Genomic DNA, 17,812 nt, shown 5'->3' with positions numbered 1-17,812 from the left:
TATGCGTCTCTCCCTTCGGGTTGGGCCGGGGATGGTGTTGAAAATGCGGCACGATTGGAGATTGTTGATCCGGTCGTAGCCCGTTCCGTTCCTCACTTGGACGGTAATGGTTCCCCTTATTTGCATCGTGCGCAACCTGTTGCACTCGAGTTGAATTTTTGTTAACGAAAATGTCGATCAAGATCTAGCGTCGGCTTGGAAGGGGCGCGCTCGCTTAAAGGTCGATCAGGATCTTTATCGGATCGGGATTGTTTTTCGAACCCGTTAAATTTCCCAGCCTTGGGCGAATGATCTGATTTTGCAATGCTGTATTCATTTCGTTAGTAAAAAATTACTGTTCCTTGTCGAGATCTTCCAAGGGTGTTAAATTGTTGCGTTTAGAATTGTTCTTTCAACCTACCGTATTGATTTTTTCCATTATAACATTGAAGTTGTTTTTACTGCACATGATGATCACTTGTTTGCAGATGCAAAACTCATCGGCGCTTGAACTTCAATGGTGTGTATTATGTTGATGTTTGCTGCTGTTGCTGCTTCTACTAACTGATAGTTGACACCCTTTTGGTTTCCACTCCCATCCACAAAATTGTATGACGTCCGGTTTCGCTTTCGATTATATCACTTTTCACTAATCACTGTAAACCCGAACCAGCGATCGACACTTGCTTTTAAATTAAGGGATGGAAAAAAACGGATAAACTTAAATTAAAACCTATCGAACACAAGAAATGACGAAAAACGGAAAACTTTAAATCCACATAACAACACAGTTTTTCAGTTTCCGGAAACGAACTCCCAGTAACGGCCCGGTAGAGTGTTTGCGCGCGGAACTAAACGCAAATTTCAACTCGCCTGCAACGACGCTGTTCTTTGCGTGATTATTTTTCCCAATTGCGTCCACCAGGTACCACCGCACCACGCACGCGGTGGTGTGATTTTCCATCGATCGATTAAGTCACCGCCACATTACATTACTGGGTGACAAATGGTGCGCGTTATACGAGAGTTACATGAGAAAGAGGAAAATATACAAGGTAAGGGACACACGGAAAAGAGGTGGCGTGTTTTGGGGCCCGGTGTCTAAACAATGAACCTTTTGAGCCGTGCTGGAACCAAAACGCGGCGGACGATAAGAGGAAACGAAACCACACCGAAGCCGATCGCGTTGGGTTGGGATACGGCGACGGGTTCGTTACTTAACCACCGCCGTTCCTGCCAAACGCGGCCTCCGGACGACGCCCCAAGTCTATCGATTATCGATAAAAAACGATTTTCCTCAAATCGGTCGTTCGGGTCGTGCGTGGTTTTTGGTGGGATGTGCCTCTTTTTTGGGTCCCCTCGCGCATCAGCTGAGACGTCCCGAGCCCGGCCTTATGCCGCTCCCGTCAAACACCTTCTAGCGGATGAGGACACAAACTCGTCGTTAACGTCGTTGAATATTCCGGTTTTCGATTTTCGTCCCCAGCTCAATCCTCCCCGTTTCAGGTGACGGGGAGAGGAGGGCTCAGGGCGCAGGCGCCTCGTGGATTAGCTCCGGTTTGGAGCTTTTACTTTCATTCGATTCGGTGCAATATTATTTGTATATTTCTTTCCAACCTTTTCTTCCTCTCGTTTGATCCGTGTGCCTCTCGTATAGGAAGTAAATCACAGGCCACAACCTATCGAACTTTCTTTCTGCCGAAAAGTTTCGTATTAAATTTCATAAACCACACCACAAGCACTGCGGGCCGAGAAAATACGCCCTTGGATCGCTGCTGTCAATGTATGCGGATATTCGTCGTGAATAAATTTGCAAATAGATGCAAAAATTACACGCGTCTCCCTGAGGCTCTACGCACAATTTCACTGGGGAAGCTTCGTAGCAGATTTTTTTAAATTATGCACCCATCCACGAGAACCGGAACCACTTGTGTCATCAGTGATTTAATCGATCCTTCCCAAACACCACACGGCGCCGTGTTTAGTAAGAGTTGTGTTTGAAACGATTTATAGGTAAACAAAAACAAACCTCACCATCAAACGGCAGATCATTAAATCACACAGAATACACGGCCACACGCACAGTTTGAACAACAATTATCTCCTCACATCGCGACGACGAATCCAGTTAGAGCGATAGAAAACGTGTTTTCCAACATTGTTTTCATTGGAAGTCTGGACTTTTTCCCCACACGGGGGTTTTATTTTAATTGCATCGCGAGCACTAGTTTGTCTAGATTTTGTGCAATTTATCACTCTTCACTACGATTAGGTGTTGGAAATTCCGCGGGATCCAATTTAACCAGCGTTGGCAGAAGGTAAAATAAAGGCCTTGCTCGCCACGACGTTGTGCACGGCGCAACGGATCACGACCGAATGGTGCGATCCCAAGGTGGAGCGGTCGTCGCGAAGCCCCAACAGTGCGTTTGAGAGCTGCCTCGAAACCAGAGGAAGGAAAAAAACTGTTTACGTTCGCTCGAAAACGAACACGTTGTTTGGAATATTGTTACCGGTACAGGTGAACTGCGTTCGACGCGAACGCGCGGCAGCTTGTTGATGATCGCGCAGTCGCGGGTTTGATCGGGAACTCATTCTCTGGGAACCGCGATCGCGAGTAAGATCGCGGCTCTCGCGGAAGCTGCGCCAGCAAAGCGCGGTTTGTAAACGATGCGAACGATCGCGCTCCCCCATCGCCTCACGTTTCCATGGCAGCGAGGACTCACTCAGAGCGCGGAGAACTCGCATTTGCGCCCGACTGCAGCAAATCGATTGAAGAATGCACACACTGGTGGGGCAGACACCACGCGCGCTCGTTTGGAATGCGGGAAATTGCATTCGATCGGACGATGCGTCGGTTTGGATTAGCGGCACAGGGTGGTTCAGATGGTTAAAATGAGTTCTCATGGATTTTTTAAATTTTTGCTTCTAATTATCTATGATTTTAAGAAGTTTATTATGGTTTCTGTAGATTTAACATGCAAAATAGAGTTGTGTTTTAATATATACTGTAAATTAAAATTGTGCTATGCAATGAATAAGTTAAATTAAACAATAGTGCTCAACAATATGATACAAAATCCATTAAGAAATACGGGGTGTTTCTGTAGATTTAACATGCAAAATAGAGTTGTGTTTTAATATATTCTGTAAATTAAAATTGTGCTTTGCAATGAATATTAAGGATTACGGGGCCTTTAATTAAAACGGGTTGTATACAATAGAATCAAATTTTTCATCAAATCTCTCACCAACAACGCGCACTAACGATGTATTGACAAACGCGATCATAATCTAAACAATTAATCTGTGAGTTAAAGTGAGTTAAAAATCAAAAGGTTTCCCAATCAACGCTGGACCACTTGTCGTACAACAACAAACGTCTAATCCCAGCTTCTGTATGCGCTGCATTCGATGCATTTGATTGAATGTGCATGAAACTCGCACCGGTCGGGTTCGGACGAGCGGCTTTTGTCACCTTCGCAACGATCGAATCCAAATTAAGCATTGCATTGGGTAAGGCTCTGTCTCGGATATCAATCCGCTCGATCCACGGCTGAACCGATTTCGTTATGATCCGGCGAAAAATAGAAGCATACGCGGGAGCATTTACGGTGGTTACTAATTGGATGTTTTCTTTTTTTAACTTCGGCTGCATCGGAATCGGATCCTCGACCCTCGCGCAAGAAACACAAAACTCGGTGACCGTGAGAGATGCGTAATATCGTGTCGGTGTTTGTGGGGAACGGCAAAGTGCAAAGCGAAAGAAGAAACAAACTCTTCTCAAATGGAATTGCGCGATATTTCCGAAAAGCGTCAGTTTCCCACCGATGGGATGCGCCGCAAGGAGAGTGATTGCTCAAGCTGAACCGAAGAAATTTCGATGTGAAGCAAGGAGAAAGAAAAACGCACTGGCTTTCCAGAGTTAGGCAAGACTGCCGGCCGGGATGACGGACAGAAACGCTGAGCCGAACCGAGGCGGAGAAGGCAAACGCTAGTCAAGAAAGCTGATAAGCATCGCTCGCAGGATGGCAACGCTTGATGGGTAACTGCGACATGGATCTGGTACAATCTGGTGACAAACTCGTTAACGCCTTGTACTTGCTTGCTGCGTCTGCGAGAGTGCTTGGCGCAATCGCTCATTCACTTCAGGTCCCCTTTCTTCCCGTGCACGATCGTGATCGTGTCACGATGCTGCTGGTTAGCCAGCGCCGCTCGATTGCGTCAAAACGCCCGTCGGCGATGGAAATGTTAATGGGTGGCGATGCAAGGGGTGTGAAGTCTCGGGGACCGGCTTGAAGCGATGGAAAAATAATTAATTTCTTCCATGCCTTTTCAAGTAGGGACAAACGGAACCGACGAGTAGATTTTCCTCAGAGATTCCACCAACGTTCATTCTTCGACTTCCACTGATTAAGATAATGTTTGATGAAATAGTTTCATGTAATAAATGGAGAGATGTGTTCCACTTCGAACAGGAGGGACTTCTTCATATCTTAAGTGGAAATAAATTTAGCTGACCATGCTTCAATTCTTTTTCAAAGCAAACCAAACGAATTTTGTAGAAGAAACTCTACTTTCTCCTATACATAATAAGAGAACTTCGAGCACGTTTGGGGACATAAATGATCATCAAAAACCACGGTCCCAAAATTCCGTTACAATAGATCATTTCGCTGAGGAAGTAAACAATCGACAAAAGCATTTGTTCCGATTGAAAAAAATGAACTGAACATCGTGTATGATGATTATCATCATCGTCTTCGCGACCTTTTTGAAGAAATTGGGCCAAACAAATGGCTCCTAAGATCGTGTTGATCTTGCAACCGAGCAAACACCCAAGATGAACACAATTTCCACACAATCTTCCGAAATGGTACATTATGTTTTGTGTCACCATCGTTTCGAATCGGGTGCTTCCTAAAACCTTCCCTCAACCCATCGATCCACAGACCGATAGGCCAAAATTTAAATTAATGTTGTACACGAAGAAAGAAATGGCCATTTAAGCGAAAATAAACCAGTCCCATGTCACCCAAGGGACGCCCGGTCATTCTGCTCGGTAGAAAGTAGACGATACATGGGGGAAATAGCATCGTAAAATAAAAGAAAAACAAAGCTGAACCAGCCAGCCAGCATCAAGAAGAAAGACAATGTTGTAAAGCCGAACGAAACCCACGAGTAAACCATTTCGTAAGCTGGCAAAAGGAAAGGGCTAATGATAGAAAGTATCCTCGAAACGAAAGTATGCTCCGAAAACCCCATCCTGCACACGCTCGTAAAAGGATAACATCGCAGTGCAATAACAAAAAATCCCATTCCAGCACCCGAACGATTCGGCGTGGAGAGATAAATAATACCGAAATAAGCGCACCCGATGTAATGATAATATTTTTGAGAGAATTCAATTACTCTGGGCGGTTTTATGGTATTGAAAGGGGCGGAAAAGCGACCGAAAGCGAGGAAGATAAGAGCTTCCATCGTGCTGGACACTTTCGCTAATAATACGACCGTCCATTCGTAGGTTTTACTTCTTTTGAGTGAAGCATTGTCTGTTTCGTTTTTTCCTTCGGTCGATGTGTGCATAAATCCTTCCAAGGGATAAGGAAGAACGCATTGATTGTCCTTTTTTTCCGATTCACTAATGTGGATTCAAAATTGGTAAAGCCAACAAACAACGACAACATTCCGTGGTGCTTTGTTTTTATGCACAATTCACACCATTTCTGGAGTAGACAGCTCCCAGTCGCGATCGGGCCGTCCAATAAGACCATAAGGAAGCTAGACGTAGCACTCTGAACGGCAGTCGTTGACGAGCCGTCATCATGTTAAATATCCTGCTATATTGGGAAGGAAAGGACAAAAAAAAACTCCAACAATGACATCGGTCACGAACCTAAATCCACGGCTTTTTTCCATTTCGCCACTCAATCCGCAAATTTGGAGCCGGAAACGAACCCATTGCAAATAATCACCTGCACTTTAGCCCGCTGTGTGGACGGCAGATCGGGCTGCCTGGTGGTAACCCAACTCGATCAAAAAGTACAACGGATGTCCCCAAGCTGGGCCCTCCCTGGTAAGGAGTTCGGGAGTAGGATCCCCACCGAAAAAGGGGAAGAATTCCCAGCACCGTGACGAACGTCAGGTTTGGATAGTTCGCCTTTTTTCCAACGTATATGGGACGCACATGTTGGGGATCTGTGGACATTCGTAAAACTTTCTCCCTTCAAGCATGGGAGCATTTCTTTTGTTGAGTTTTGTTTTCTTCTGTCAAGTGCAACCGTAGCAGGCGCATTACAGTGGCGAGGGTTAGAGTAGGTGCGTTGTGTTGATTTGATTTGCCAGCTTGTTTTTGAATGTTTATAAAAAAACATGAGTATGCAAAGTAGACTAACATTTATTTTTGTGTAACAATATGCATCGTTTATTTTAGGAAACTACATTAAACACAACAACAATCAACACAACACAGTTATCAAAATTCACCAAAAAGAAATCATAAAGATGAAATATGCAGATTACAAATGCAAATTGTCAGTCTAATTTCACATTATCGATGCGAATATCGAGGTATATTGTAAACCTTTGTGGTTGAACTGAAAATCAAAACCAAAACTGACGCATGCCTTACTTTAAATTTATATTTATAAATGCTTTACTTTAAATTTATATCGATAAATGACCGGTATTACGAATCGTTCTGATGCTTTTCTAACCAGATCAAGTTGTTTCCAATCCCGATTAGACCATCCTCAGAATCTTGAATACTTGTTTGCATGCGCGTATGTTCTCTGTTCTTAACATTATGCCAATAACTGTAACTAGCGCATACAATCGCCTTTCCGATGCAATGAAGGAACGAAAGTTGACAACAACATTTTCGGCTTTGTACGTTTCTTGCCTCCCACCCCAAAAGGACACCGAGACGAATAAATCTCACCCGTCGCTTAATTTCCACGGATCACGACATCGTTGGCGTCGTACCTGCCGCGATGGGCCAGCATGGTCCAGGTGGCTGTGGGCACATTCTGGTTGCCTCACATCCTTCGGGTTGTTTTTTTTTTCACTCCACTCTCCTCACCCGACTGTTATGACAGGCTATTCCGTTCCCGCTCGGGGGACTTTCGCTTTCAACGACGGGAAGACCGCGGGGGAGGCGGACTCTGCCTTCGATTTCCACTTGCTCCAGACAACCGGCTTTCGCGACGGCCGACTGGACTGGACTGGATTGGGACGATTCTTTCAAACTCGTCGTTATCTCACCACGTGTGTCCGCATGATTGCAATGTTTCGCCTCTGGACCACTCTGGTCCTGTTCGTGTGCCTCTTTTTTTTTGCAAGTCTTCGATGGAGTTCAATTCATTCAGTTTTGGCCGTGCGTGGGCAAATTCCTCAACATTTACCTCCCGCTCTCCCCTACCCCGTTTCAACTTCATTGTCAGCTCGAACTGGCGAGTTCAATTTGGTCGATCGTTTAAAAGGTCCTCGTTCGTGTCGATCCTTTTCCTTTTTTGCCTTCCCGCGTCACCATTGGCCGATCGCGTCTGCGCATTAGATATGCTCGCTTTCAGGCGTCGCGGCGATCGTAAATATTTTGATAAATGGATGTCATTCAGCCTCCCCGCCGTGTCCATTCTTTCCGCGCGGAGAAAAAAGTCACCTCTACCTCTGAACCCCTTCCGAAGACCTGAGAGTATGTGAAAGAGCGTCTGGTCAGCTCCATCGAAGCTCCATCGATCGGAGCGAAATGCAGATCCCGTGGATGAGATTGCGGATTTTCTGGTCCAGTTTAGTCCAGTTCGTTCCCGGCCGGTTTGCTTGCCCCTCCCCCTTGCTTCCGATCCCACCATCCACCTTGATGAGGTTTGGCGAATATGCTCCCGAAGTCGGAATTTATATCTGCGTTCGCGCTGATCCGCGTGAATCGGTGTGTTTTTCTTCGTCGTCTTCGTCGCCTTCTTCTGCTATCTTTTTGCATTTATTTTGGAGGCGGAGGGTGCCGCAAACGGGCCGGACGGACACTCGTACCAGGGGTACGTTCAGGCTACTTTCTCTCATTTGCTGCGAGGATTACGTAAAGATGACGTTTGGCAGTTGGCGCGCAACGAATCGGTTTGCTTAACATACATACTCTGCCGGGTGGAACTGTCTCCTTTTTTGTCAAGTCCTTTTCTCCAAACTTACATAGATAGAAGGTTGAAGTATTGGGACATTCTTTGTTCGATACCATACCAAAGGGGATGTTTAAATCTATATTGTGCTTCGCAAACTCGTAAATTTCAAATTGCCTCAAAAACAATCTTGTATTTTGTGTCTTCATGAGTTTCAAAATTGGATGGTGAGTTTGTTTATGTTCTTGTTCCCAAAAAGGGCTTCACAGTTGGCAAAAGCTTCATTCAAATTTTTGTATGTCAATTTCTTTTTGGTTATGAAAATATTAACTCCGAAAAAATATTAAAGGCACGTTTCTTTTTATTGTAAAACCCTCCTGTAAAAGCAACGCAGCAGGATGTCCGGTGGTGATTTGGAAAGGTGCCGATCGGCCACACTTTTTTACGACCGCGCGATCGGTCACAGAAAGCAAAACGGATCATCTAGATGATGATTTAACACATTTCTCCGCAAGGATTTGATGTCCCCTAATGGCTCCATGGAGGCTGCGGCAACACAAACGCGACAAAAAAACATATCCGATCCGAATGGTGAAAACCTAATCCGGAAAATTATAATACAAACGCACGATCGGGTCACCGATTGATGTATTTATATTGCGCTCTCACCTCGTGGCGCTGTCTCCGTGGCGCTCGAATCGGAGATTAATTTCGATGGGGTTTTAAGTTTGACTCTTTTTTTGCATTAGTAATTATGCTCGATCCCACATCGCACTTCGCGCGAACAGAAGTCACGCGGGCGGGACGAGTGCGAAATGCGATACGGTTTATGTAACGGTGGAGTGACGGTGGACTTTTTCCCTCTGGCATGTATTTTATGCGCTTCCTACCCGGATTTTCATGGGATTAAATGGTTTAGCTTTTATTTTATCATTCATAAATATACCCGATATAGGTTTGGGCCTACAGAAAACAACACATTGGCATTTGACATCACGATGAGGTAATTTAGTGGCTGGTTTAAACATTTCACTTACCTTTAGTTTTTCGGAATCCTTATGGTCTCGATGTACCCTAGCTCACGGTGACGCAAATTGGGGGTTTCAGCGTAGTTATGTTATAATTAATTGCTTTTAAACAAACACTTATTTTCGTCAACATGCACAACGTCATTTACAAACACCACAAAAATCACCCTTTGATCACTGTTTATCTCCTATCACATGCCTAATTGATCACCTTTTTATCACTGGTTCTCATGTCACTCACTTGCTCGCGGATTCAATCCGCAGGTTGGATGCATTTAATAGTCGTCAACTGTTGCGTTCGTTATGTTGCCAACGACTAAGTAAGACCACACCCACATTCGTCCCCGTTGGTGAAGTTACTTGGTCTCGGTTTCGGCATTTAGGTGAAACTGATTTTTCTGTAAATATGAACAGATAAAAAGAAACTTAGAATTAACAAGCTGGATAAAATTTAAGATTATTCGATAACAGCGTTTATTTTTAAACATTCTGTGCATCGTTACATTTATGCTTCGTTAACGGAGCTCCCGAACCTCCTAACGATCGTCTGTTGTGTGCTGTTTGATTACGCTCCCGAACGAACCCCGCTATGCGATCACCTTTTCGGAATGAAAATGAATGAAATCCGTGCCAGACGCAACGTTCCGTAATTTGTTCCATTAGGATCATCCACCGTTTCGCGAGCAGTTCACCCATATTGTGCCCTTTTTTTTCTTCTTTTTGGCATTTTATCTAATCCACTCCAACCTTCAACTCCTCTCTCTGTCCCTCTCCCGTCTCCATCCACCCCTTATCCGTCATAAAATGAGCTTGCGGTATTTGCTGGCCGTCACATCAACCTGATTCGTTCCCCTTTGGCTCCCTGATAACTTCGGCGCGAGGCCAGGCCGCCGGGAAACAAAAGAGAAACATCGAAAAAAAAAACACCTACCCCAACGTTTCGCCAAATGGTGCCGGGAGAATGCATTCAATGCACCGATGCAACCCGCGATGGCAATGGAACGTGACATTTCGGAATTATGCTCGCGACGAGCGTGCACCTCTGCGTTTTCCCGTTCTACATTGGCGCGGATTAAAAGGGGAGTGGGGATGTTGGAAAAAGCAAGGAAATCATGCCACGAATAAAATAAAACAAAAGAGAGAAAAAAAATGAAAATATAGCACAACTCGGGTCCAATGGAATCGCGAGCCCTTTGGAGTAGAAAAGAGGCAACAAGACAAATCAGAACATCATAAACCGAGCCCGATGCCCGTACATTATAAAAATAATAAACATAAGAAACCAAAAAGCAACCGCAGCAGCATTGAATGGTGGGGTGGGCTGATGTGGAGCATCCTCACATGGAACGCGGCGGGGCATCTATCATATTCTTTTCCTCCTCGCAAGTAAGACAATCCTCAGACAGTTTCAAGTAACGGACCATTGTAACGACACACTGCATCAGTTTTCCGTTCGGGAGGGGTTCTGCACTTTGTGTCGGTGTAGTGTGATTTTTCATGTCTACTCGACGGTTTCCCGTTGCTGCTTCTCCAGCTTCTCCCATCGGCCGATTTGTCTTTGGTTGAACCACCAAAGTGAGGTGAACTCATCGATGTATCATTTGATATTTTTATGTTTCCGTGCCATATTTAGCGTTTATGTGGATCGTGTAGGTTCATGTTCCTCAGCTTCCTCAGTTGCGTCATCAATTCTTAAATGAACCATATGACAATAAATTACGACTTGGTTAAGTGATTGCTACATTGTTTTAATATATGTGGATTGGACTTTCTTCCAGTCGAAATTAAGAACAATGTGGAATGAAATAATTTTTCCATCGATATTTCTATCGAACAAGATTATTTGAATCCAAATCATGTAAAATAGAGATTACATACAAATCTAAAAATAGATAACTCTCACTCAACACCAAAAAACATTTCGAAGCCATCCGGAACGATCCGATGTTTGACGAAACGAAACAAGTGTATTTCGTGGCACTTCTCGGGAACAGTTTCTCCGATCTGCGCACCGTGTGGAGCATAAATCATGATCAGCTAATCGCGCTTGCGGGCCTCGGACACACGTGCACGAGTGGCGCACACACACACTCTCTCCACCGCTGACATCTTTTAGTGGCAATTAAGTGGTTCATTGATTTATGATCCATCGCCACCGCCACACCCCGATTTTCCGATCGAAACCACCGATCTTGCGGTGATTGCGGCCACTACTCTGGGGCACCGTGTCACTGGCCGGACCCTGGAGCGTTTCATTTCCCCGGGAGAGGAGGGAGGAAGCAATAAAAAAAGGGAGTTGGGGAAGGCTAAGGATCCGAAAAAGGGCCCCGAAGTGAAAGAAGAACCGTGTCACTTGACTCACGACTGCAGTCGATATCGATTAAACCTAAAAACCCCCTAAGCCGTCCGCGCGCCGGCTTCGGAAGGGATGTAAATCATCGGCCAATTCGGCCAACCCGTACCAGCGTTAACCCCTCCCTCATGGAAAGCCGAATATTAATGGCGACTGACGGCGCAGCGAAAGTGTAACTGTTGCCGGTTCGATCGCGACGTTTGTTTTGTGTATTGGAAATTGATTTATTCCACCGCGCGCCACCCGTTGACCGTGAATGTCATACAAATCAGTTGCCCAAAACATGGCGGGGGAAAATGGAAGAGTTGGGAAGCGAACGTACAAACCGGCGAGGGAAAAGTTGTGTTGACAATTTGCTTGCCGCCGCCAAGTGCTGTGTTTGTTTCACTTGCCCCGATTTGACATCAACAACATCCACGGCTGTTGACACCAATGTTTTGTTTAAGTCGAATCCCAAGCGGTCGGTACGATCGAGGAGAAATTGGGCAGTAGTACATGAACATAGAAGCGGCTGGTTGCCGCCGAAACGTGTGTTGCGTTTTCTTCAAAGCAAAGGCACTCGCGCCTTACTGGGGACCTTTTTCTCCTTCTACATCATAAGCGTCTAGCCGCCCGATCGGTTTTCTAGTTTCCGAAATGTTTCCCTAAACGATACACACAGCTACTATCGTTACCTTCGTTCATGCCACGGCCGATTTTGGGCGACATTGCACTCGAAAGTCTCTAGATAGCTTCCCAATGTCGCACGGAGACGTGAAGTCGAAATGATGTTCCATGCAATGAGTGTGTCATTGTCGGATGATAATGAAAATTTGGGCTTTTGTTTACGATGTCTGGTTTGAACGCCCGCCATGGAGATCCATTTGACGGTTAAGGTTACGAGCCTATTTGGGAGGGTGTCTGTAGACGATAATCTTACTGCTTTTTCCAATCAAGTCTACTGCCCCTAGTTATTGCAAGTAATTTACCTACGATTAAACATTAAACATATTTGGAAAAATGTTCTAGAGCAGTAAATATAAAGTTCAATATATCCTTATATTGTTACCGAATAACAAAAACGTGGTTAATTAAACCTTCATGAACCCTTGGCTGTGTTCTAAAGCTCTCGAACAATCTTTCGTCATTCATAAATGTACGATGGCGTGTAAATGTTTGTTCAACTGTACGCAGTCTAAACGACAGTGTCAAGGAGGGGCCCGAGGAACAGTTTCTTTCGATATTTTTACAATGTTAGAGCTCGCTACTAAATTCGATATAGTCTTTCTAGGAAATCAATACTACTAGATATAGGAAAACAGTTTATACTTTCTTCGAATAGTTTAGGTTAAGAAGTTAAGATTATCGAAGACAAGCCTGTAACAACACTCAAACTGATGGCGTGTGTGCTTTAAATCCATTAAATAAGATGCTACACCTAACGCGCAAATAATTCTGCGGATTTCGTCGTTTTGAAATGTTCACTCGTCCGACTCGGAACACCATTAGTGGCCACCTTTTCGCGCGAGTTCAAATGTAACAGTCATTTGTTTGTGCAATTAAAACTTGAAACCTTTTTTTTTTGCAGCCTTCCCACCCAGCGAGCCAAAGTCGACGTCGCGTCTTTATTGAAACATAAATTTATGAAAATGGCCTCAGCGAAATCGAGACCTCGGGAGGTGGGATTGCTGATTGTAAACCATTTCAACGGGTTGACTAGCGTCGACTATTAGATGCCGAGACGAATCCGACCCGTGTGTGTTCATGTGTCTCCGTTGGGATGGACACGGGTCATCGGGGATAAATATGCAAATGCAGCGAAAATAGACAGCCGCTGCATCGGGCGTTCGTCGTCATCGCGGGCGGTTTTCGTTACATCGCGCCCATCGGGGTTAATCGAAGGGGGCAAGTAAAACAAATTAACCGATCGTAGGTGGGCCGGCGTTGAACACTCCGCCTGTTGTAAAACAATAGATCGTAGACTTACACAATCCCAGGGAGCGTTCCGGGGCGTGTATCCTTGATTTTTTTTAACTGCACCTCCGGGAGAGTCTTCGTGGGGGAGAAGGAACACCGGCAGAGGATAAGTTACGATTATGGACGAATCAGTTTTGAGGCATTCGAGGTCGAAGAAATACCACTTCGAATGTCTGCGTGATTGCGCGTGTCCCAATTCAAAGGAGGCTTATCTCGTCGCATAAGGTTGTTGAAAAAATTGGCCACCTCCGGCCCTTCGAATGCACCTCCATTCATGCTTCCTCCTCGTTTGTCGGTGTTTACCGGTTTGGATGATAAATTGTAAATTGCGTCAATTGCGCCACCGTTTGGTGCACCTCGGAGTCGTCGACTCGGTATGCTGCGGTATGCGGATGCGGTTTGCTACTAAGCTTGAAACTGTGGCCTGTGGCTTGGGCAAGAATGGAAAAGCAACAGGAATATGAGGCAAGAGAAAAAGAAGCCTCCGTCGACATCCTCTCCAACGTCTACCGCAGCAGCCGAAACGCTTCGTTTGGTGCGAATCGATCCGTGACGGGATTCAAATGCGTTACAAATTTGCCTCCCCCTTTGGGTCGTAATGTCTGCGAAAGCGCCAACTGGCCGGGCTTGTGCGGTTGCGTTTGCCAATTTACTCGATCCTCTCGTTTCACTCGCTTCCGGGCCGCTTGTGGATGTGGTCCAGGGAGTCCGCTAGAAAGGGGCGAGATGGAAAACAATGGCCAAGAAGAAGGCCAACATTGAGCGAAAGACGCATTGCGTGTCAACTTTATCGTCCTCGGGCTGCCCGAGCAGTAACATTTGCAACTGTTCGCAACAGTCCACATATCATAAACACCCGGGACGGTTAAACGGTGGCATGCACGGTTCAATGGAGAATCGATGCCAAGCAATCACACAGTGTCCAGCTACGAAGGCTGCCTGGGTAAGACCGGTATGGAATAAATCCCAGTCTCATCGTGTCTCGCAGCATCCTCTTGGCGCAGATTAAGTTCTCAGACGTTCGGCTCGACGAACTCGGCAGGCGTAAAATGACGTAGGCGTACCAATAAACCGTAGGTTTTATGGTCCTAGCGTGTTGCCTCCGCCAGCGAAACACTCTGGTGACTGTGTCGCATCCCAGTTCCGACCGGAGATGATCCGGACAATGTTGTTCGTGTTTTCTGTAACTGGAAGCTATCGCTCGTCGGTGAGGGGAATCTTTCTGAAGTGTATTTTCTGGTCCACGTTTTGTTTGGAATGAAAATAACATCGTTCACCGATTCATTTTCTTCCGGGTGAGGTGAGAATGACGGTGGGGAGACATTCAAATAAATCTCATGAGCTCAATTCTTGAGACCATTACACGCGAATATGAAGTATGAAATATCCTGTGAGGCGTCCATCCGGGTATCTTTTTCTTTTCCATAATACATTTAAAAGTGTATTCTTCTCCCTGGCACCCACTTCCCGTGGACCCAGTAATTGCAAACGTGCTACTCAAAATCTTCTCCGCTTCGAAAGTATCGCCCAAAGGCACCGGAAGATGGTGCCAGATGATTGCGATGGCCACCCACGGGGAGCAGTTTATGCTGCGGAACGATGACATTACTCGGCCGTGGTTGGCGTGAACTTGCAATTTATGCCATTACTTGCGGAGTGCCAGATTTTTGATATCCCAGGTGAAACGTGAGGTGGCCCAATCGCACGAAGGTGGTCCATATTTGAATGTCGGAGGCGCAAATTGGATGGCTCGCAGTTCTGGCTGACGTTTGGAGGGTTGTCACGACCTTTGTGGAGTTGAGGCGTGTGGATAAAAAATTCCGGAGTACCTTACAGATGTGGTATCACGGAACTGTTACCGCGGGAGAGGCACAGAAAACATCATGCTTCTTGTGAACCACAAAAGTTATTCCATTGTTTGTTCTTCCCCAAAAATAGGAGATCTTGTGCGAATCCCAAAAACTTAACCAAATATCAGTAATTGGATCGAAATCACGATTGAAATTCACTCCATTCTTTTCCGCTGATGTCGATGATGCAACGCCTCTAGCGCCATTTGCCAGACCCTTCGGCAGATGATGGGCAACTTGTCAACCGTAAGAGAGCCGACGGCAAGAGCCGGGAAGACTCGCGACATGGCGAACCGAACGGCAGCGATCGAAGATCGTAGCCGGAAGGTGGAAGGGAAAATTGAATTTCTGCCAACGGCAACAATCGAACCATAAAATCAGAAGGCGCCCTTAGGGACACGCCGGAGCGGGTTTCTTTCGCTTCGAGCTGCTGGAGATGGTAAATACTAGAATTTGACATTTCCAGATTTGGTCGGCATGCGCAATAGGGCAACCCGATGAGTTGTCCCCGCGTCGCACACTCTCTTCACCGATGCCTGTTGGCCAAACACACACTGCGTGGTTTTTCTCTTCACGATGATGGTAGGGTTCTACTTTTTTTGTTGTCGATACACGGTTCTTACAGAAGTTGTGTCATTCCAGAGCCATCCAGTTTTTGCTGGAGCGATTGAAAGCGACGCGGTTGCACGTGAAGATGCACTCGTAGGGATCCAGAAACACATAAAAATAAATTTTAAAATCTTATTACGCCGAGGATGGGAGTGCCTGCAGCATCTCCGACGGCTTCGAAGAGACGACATGCTCGGGAAGGATTGAAATTAATGGATATTTTCCCCCAGCGTTGGGTGTAATTAGTTTCGCAGTGGTTACACATCGTCCGATAACACGCCATTCACTCTAGAGAACTTGTATGAACCATCACTGCCGTATTTAGTTATCAAACTTTGTTTGCAACGCGATTAGAAATATCTAGAATGGTTGTTAGAATTTCGTACGCTGTTTCACTTCACCACAAAATAACAACTTCTGACTCATAGCTATCGCTTGGGTGTTTTCCAGACGCTTTCGAGTTCTCTGGTGCAATAAAACCGGATCGATTACTTACTCGTGACGCGGCAAAATTTGCATTTTTCGGTATTTTGACGGTTCGCACCGGACGAGAGTAAGGCGTACACTGTTGGTCCACGCTCTCGACCGGCCCGTTTTTCCCGGAGCAGAACAACACGTCCACGTGAACGCTTCGTTCTGCCAGCTCCTATGCGACCGCGTGCGTGCGTACACTATCCCGACCACATTCAGTGTGTGTGTGTGTGTTAGTGTGTGTCCCCCCATGTCGTTGGGGCCAGCATCCGGTCGCGCGCGGGGGTCGTGTTTGACAAGGAGAGAAACCCGATCATCACGGGGACCGCACTTATCAGAGCTATGGCATCCTACACACAGCAACAAGCGACAAATGGTTTGGAGATGCAAATATGGCGTGAGAAGAACAAACCCGTTTTCGGCGCCAAACTCCCCGAGAGCAGAAGAACGTCGCGAGCAGGAACCGCGAATGTGTCTCCCCGTCGTGTGCCGTCTTGAGAATGTGCGATTCCCGGGGAGCTCAACTCCGAGCAGCACCGAGCGCGAGAAAAGTGTTGCATTTGGAGCATACGCGCGAACAAACGGTTTGTTCCGAAGATGAGCCGCCTTGCCCTGGAGCGTTTGTCGCGTGCTCCAGAACGTAAAATGAAACTGATCTTCTTTTCCTCCTACGTGGGTGTGCGGTGGAAGCAAAGAAATCGCCCGTCTGAAACGCTTTCAAAAGACTTTGTTGTGTGTTTCTTTTTTTTTCGTAGACAAACAATTCTAATGAAAGCGATTTCGATTCTTTGCTAAAGATGTTCTTCAAAGCAGTCTGGCGTTTTGTATGCATGGATATATTTTTTTATATTACAACATCCTATCTTTTTCATAAAATCCTTAAATAATAATTTTGGAAAACGTGTTGACAAACAATTTTTTCTAACAATTAATACAAAAATTCTTCAACGAATTATGCATATGTATTGTTCACTCTTGTGTTTCATTTGTTTTTACTACAATTGATTCTATCTACAAAACATTTACGCATCTTTTGTAATGACATCTATTTAATGTGTTCGAAAAATTCTATTTAAACATATTATAAGGTTGTGGTTATCGTACATTTCCATGTTTTTGGTATCTCAACATAGAACTTTTGTGTTATTTGTTCTTCCTACATAAATAGATGTTTTCCAAACGTGACTTCACGACAATTAATTCTTTGTGCCATATAAGCGTAGCATAACATATCGATGAATGATTTATTTCCAAACACACTACACTTTCAATCGCTACAAAAAATTGGAACCCTCATCCTACGCGTGTCGCAAAGTGACAGGTGCCAGGTGGAGGGTTCCGCCCATTACGTTATGTTGCCCAGGTCTTCACCCTTTTGCCTCCCGCACAGGCCCCGCATATCCGTGGAAAGTTTGTCACTGTAAATTAGAACCACATGGTAAACATACAAAACGATGG

This window comes from Anopheles coustani, chromosome 3, assembly GCF_943734705.1.
Source record: "Anopheles coustani chromosome 3, idAnoCousDA_361_x.2, whole genome shotgun sequence".
NCBI lineage: Eukaryota > Metazoa > Arthropoda > Insecta > Diptera > Culicidae > Anopheles > Anopheles coustani.
The sequence above is the reverse complement of the archived record's forward strand: the minus strand, read 5'-3'. Positions refer to the sequence as shown.